The sequence below is a fragment of the Solanum stenotomum genome, chromosome 1 (genome assembly GCF_019186545.1).
Source record: "Solanum stenotomum isolate F172 chromosome 1, ASM1918654v1, whole genome shotgun sequence".
Classification (NCBI taxonomy): domain Eukaryota; kingdom Viridiplantae; phylum Streptophyta; class Magnoliopsida; order Solanales; family Solanaceae; genus Solanum; species Solanum stenotomum.
In genome coordinates, this window is record NC_064282.1 from 16,024,581 (window position 1) to 16,030,061 (window position 5,481).

Sequence of the window (5,481 nt, forward strand, 5' to 3'; positions counted from 1 at the left end):
TTATTTTTATAATGTAATGATAGTACATCAAAATGAAATTTACTGCTAATTAGTTAGAAATAACTTTTTTCTGAAACCGAAAAATAACTAGCAAGCAATAATAGATAAACTTACAAGAATAAGAGGTTGTGACATAATTTTTGAAAAACAAAAATAAAGTATGGATCATATATAAACAAATATCAAATAAGTAATTTTAGAGAGATCAAGCTTGCTGTTCAAACACACTTATAGAGTGATATCATATTGACTCCATAATCTAAATGGTCCTTTCAATATCATAAATACAAAGGCAATTTCCATTCAATTTCTTGATATCGTAAGTTTCATTTTGACCTAATGAAATTGAAAGCCATTATGAATATGGTTTGCTCAAGAACATGCTGATGCTGATGGCCTTATTCCAACCTGTTCCTAAAGTTCTTTTCTCCCTTCGTTTTTAAAAAAGTTCTGTTTATTTCAAGCGTCTGGACAACAGTTGTCCAGATAGCTGCTGTTTCTGAACTTGATTTTGATGCTTCTTGTATTTATTTTGAGTAATTCTCCCACATTGGCATCTAAGAGAAAATTGGAGTACTAATAATGGGCTGAGCTAACTGGATTACATACTTACCTGGACGGGGTCAATGGGCGATCAATAAGACTCATGGCCTAGGCTTGTGACCTCCATTGCACTTTGGAGGGGTGCCTGCCTAAGGTCGGCCCAAGTGGTCGAGCCTACGTCATAATTTGTTGCTGTGGGGGCCTGTGTTCGCGCGGCTCCTGCCCAAATCTAAAACCAAAAAGTTTTCTTGTGCATTAATGCAACTCTGGCCACACAGTTTTCTATCTTAGTCTTGGCTTCAAAGAGCAAATATTTGTTCAGAAAATACAAACCAACTTCCCTATCACATTGGATCTACTTTGTTCAGTCGAATGTAGCTTTTGAGTAACACTAAGTACTCTCACGATTTATTGAGTTCACAACTTTACATAATGCAAAATGTTTAAACCATATTTATTGAGTTCATCACTTCACATAATACATAATGTTAAAACCTAAAGTAAGAACATATTCCTCTTAATTTCTTTTTGTGTTATACTTTTCCCTCTGCAAATCTATGTTTTAGGTATGGCTAAATAACTTAATGTCTCTTACAGAGTAAACAATTCATTCCTCCATTTCCATGTTTAGAGTTGGAAGCATTTTTCATTAGGAGATCTTATAAGTAGTTAAGTTGGTTAAGAATCTAAATTTTCACCTTATTTGTGATGGTTCAACTCCTCACCTTGTAATCTGTTCCTGCCTTATAAAATAAAAATAAAAAATATCTTCATTAGCAATGATTTGCTTCTGTTGATTCACATTATTAGCCCTTTTTGCCTTACTACCTAGTGATGGCATGCGGTGCAGTTGCAGGTCAAATCCGTGAAGACTCAAACCCAATCCGTTCAACATAGGAAAATAATTTGTTTTAATGTATATTTTTTTAATCTGAGTTTAATACTAGAAATGAAATTTATAAAATTCCTTTTTCATTAATGGCAAATAGTATTTAATTTAATAGATAATTACTTGACTTTCTTGGAGGTCAATTGTGGATTTTCCTTCCATGTAGTATTAATTTTGCATGATCATCTTCTATTCAATTTGGGTTGACTGGGAAAATAATGAATTAATAGTACTAATAATTTATTTTCCTATTTTATGATGTTTATTTTCTTATAAATAATTAAGATTATATTTTTGGTATGTTTCAATATTTGATAAGTTTGGTTTTTTTTTTTGACTGGTCAAATCTAATGTAAATCAATATATATATATATATATATAGAGAATGTTATTTACTAAATTTCCAAATATTATCTTAGCAAAACATCTCACACCAACTATAAAAATCCTTATTTTCTACCCCTCAATTGCTTGGAGAGCTAGGGATAGTCAAGCACAACTTCTTGCTTTCTTTTCTGTTTGTTTTTCGGTGTCTCTCTTACAACATCTAGGATTCAGAGGTAGTAGAGTATATTTCTCATTTCTGCAATTTGCAAAACACATAGAAACAAATCATGTCATTTTTGTCCGCATTGAAGAAAAACAATGAAAATGCTATACTCAGCGCAACTGATGTTGAGGGATTCATCAATCATACTTGCGGAGAACATAAGTAGACCAAAGAGAAAATTGAAACAATGAAAATGATAATGGAAACTTTGAAGCAGAAAACAGAATCTTTGAAGAAGAAAATTGAAGATATAAAGATAGCACATCTCGAACAAGAACAAGCACATGAAGTTGAAAAAGCCAAGGTGCAGAAACTTGACACCCAGTTGGAGCATGCTCAAGCAAAACAAAGGGAGATTGAGCAGCTCAAGAATCCAGTTCCTCGAGGGATTAAATCCAGCACTCAACCTCTACCTCCTCTGGCGTATGCAGAATTTTTTATAACTGGTGGTCGACATTTAAAGAATAGAACAAATTAGAGGGAAAATATATTTTTATTGTTGGGATTTCATATTTTTTTTCTAGCACTAGCAGAGAAGCTGTTTCTTCGTTTAGTTATCAACATGCAGTAGATTCTCGTTAATGTTTAAGAAAAAAATACTTATTCAAAAAGTAAAATTACTAATTAAAGAGTGGAAAGATAAAAAAAATTTAAAAGGAAATTAAAGAGTGCCAAGATAAACTTTAGTATGTAATAGATTCTCCTTAAAGTTTCTTATCATTCTTTTAGTTTTTAGCTTAAGTTATTGTCAACTTTTTTAGATATTGTCAACTTTTATTCTAAAAAAAATTGCTCCTTCTATACATGCCCTCCACTTTGGAGATCATACTTATAGCTTTTTTTTTATGTCCTCCAAGAAATTATCCCAAATGTATGAACTATTTTAAGATGGGTATTTATTTTAACCAATCTTATTAAATCTATATTCTTATAATTGTCCCTATTAATGTGACGGTTTGAAAGACCAATTACTATTCTAGTGTTATTTGTATCTGCTTTGTCAAAATTCTAAGTCATCTAGGAGCTAGTTGATTTAGTGGGCAGTGTGGTATCTGCTTAGTTGAAGTGTAAGTTGTCTAGAGTTGATAGCTTAGTGGGCAGTGTGGTATCTGCTTAGGCTAAGTAAGTAATAGGGTTATTACTTAGCTTTGAGATTAATAGTTTAATCTCGTTTGGTGTTGTATCTGTGTTTCACTTTTGCTTGAAGAGATAAGTGAAAACAGTTGAAAGTCTTGTGTGACAGGTCGTGGTTTTACTCCTTTGAGCAAGAAGGTTTTTACACGTAAACTGCTTGTGTTGTCTTCTGTTCATTGCTTACTCTTTATTACTGTTCTTGCTGAGTCCAGGGGCGGCTCAAACCCGTTGGTGGCCTAAGGCCAAAATCAAACTAGAGGCCTTAAAATTTTTTAAAAAATTATATATGTTTTTATTTCAAATCTATTTTTCTAATTTTTTGAGATGCAAAGTTATTTATAATTTTTGTGTAGTCAATCTCTTCTAATAATTCTTTTTCAATCGATAATATAGCTAAATCACTTAATCTTTCTTGAGACATTGTTGATCTTAAATTAGATTTTATTATTTTTAATTTTGAAAAACTTCTTTCTGCTGAAGCGACTATTGCAGTTATTGTTAACATTATTCTATAAGCAATGTAAGCATTTGGAAAAGAATCAAGTATTTTTATTTGATTAAGTATCCTAATTAGAGTATTGCCTTCTACTTGTATGATTTTCTTTAACACTTTTAATTCAGAAAATAAGTCTAAACCGTCAATATCCCAGTGAATATTATGTTTTAAGGAACATTCAAGATTAAGACAATATTTTTTTGAATTCTCATCATCTAATGATCTCAATTTTTTCCCACTAAATAGAAAACCAAAAATATTTTCATATACTTCAAATTGTTCAAATCTAAAACATAAACTATGTTTTTTGAAAATTGAAATTATCAATAGAACAAGTAAATTCTTAAGTTTTGATTAAGAGAGATGTAAGATTAGAAAAGAAAAAGAGAAGAAATAGAAGAGAGGAAGAGAGAAGGATAGAATATATAAAAATAAATTAGGTAAAAAAAAAAAAGATAACTTGTACAATTAAAAAAGTACACATTGAAAAGGTAAAAAGTAATAGTCATATCAAATCATCTTATTAATTTCGTTTGAATTTAAAGTCTTATTTCTATTTTTTTTTTTAGTTTAATCCTACCTAAGAAACCAAAAAACGGGCCCCCTAAATTTGGGGGCCTAAGGCCAAAGTCTTTTTTTCAAAGCTTACCAGTCGCCTCTGGTTGAGTCGAGGGACTTGATCTGTTGACTAATAGTGGACGCACATATTCTATCATCTAGGTTCTCGAAGATTAAAAAAAAATAAAAAATTTAAGCTTATGTAGAGATGTTCAATTTACTTTATGTATGTGTATGGTAAAATTTGTTCAATGACCGCTTCTACTAAACTTGAGGGCGCATCTGAGAGTATAGCAACAAAACCTCTTTTTTTCATTCGAAAATCGAGACTCTTGATTGAAATTTTCTACAGATGAAATTTATCAGCAAAGTTTAGAATTAGATCACCAAGTTTATTAATTAGCATTTCTGTCAAATTTGCTTCATTTTCTTTATGTTAATTTCGATACAGTGGTATTGATTTTTTTTTTCTTCCTGAAATAATGCATATGCGAGTTTGTTTATTTATTTGAAAGATCGTAAAGTAAGATAAATAAAGATCTAATAGTTGTTTCTAGGATGAAATTAGCTAAAGAGAGTGTGGCTAATTGGAGACTAACTACTAATAAAGATCTAATAGTTGTTCCTTAGCTTAATTGGGATTGCTACTAATTAATTTATAAATAACCCTCTAGTCCTAATGGATGAAAGTGTAAAAACTCAATTCCAAGTTCGTTAATCTAAAATATTGACCTTCATCAAACTTGTAATTTTCATCAAGTCCTAGAATTAGATATTCTTCCTCGAAACGTATATCCATCACCTCAGGGATCATGCCATCCATACCCGCAAGTCAAAAATCACAATATAAAGTTGCGAGAAGGGTTTTATAGGGGATACAGGTCCCAATAAAATGACTATATGGGTCATTACACTTCTATTAAGAAGGCATGCATTATTATATATGTTATAGCTAATTAAAATAGTATGGTGTCTAAAATTTTAGAATGATCTGTTTATTGTACAAGTTAGCGATAGCTAAATATAGGTTTGCGAATGGTGAAATGCTATTCAATTGCATAAGCACTTAAAACTATGGAATTGTATTTATGACATGGAAAGGACCATTTGGATTATGACTGCAATTTGATATCACTTTTAACAAATTCGTTTATACAGGAAGCTTGATCTCTCCAAAATTACTTATTTGTTATTTGTTTATGTATGATAAGTGACGACACGTCATTATTTTATATTCTAAAAACAGTGTTACAACAACTTGTTCTTATAAGTTTATCTATTGCTTGCTAGTAAATTATTTGGCTAAAAAAT

General features: G+C 30.7%; 1 non-coding gene across 1 annotated transcript; it reads left to right on the forward strand.

Moving 5' to 3' along the window:
- Positions 1–605: 605 nt before the first annotated feature.
- LOC125853940 (U1 spliceosomal RNA) lies at positions 606–766 on the forward strand. Its single transcript, XR_007445246.1, has one exon. It is a non-coding gene; the product is annotated as a U1 spliceosomal RNA (small nuclear RNA).
- The last annotated feature ends 4,715 nt before the right edge of the window (positions 767–5,481 follow it).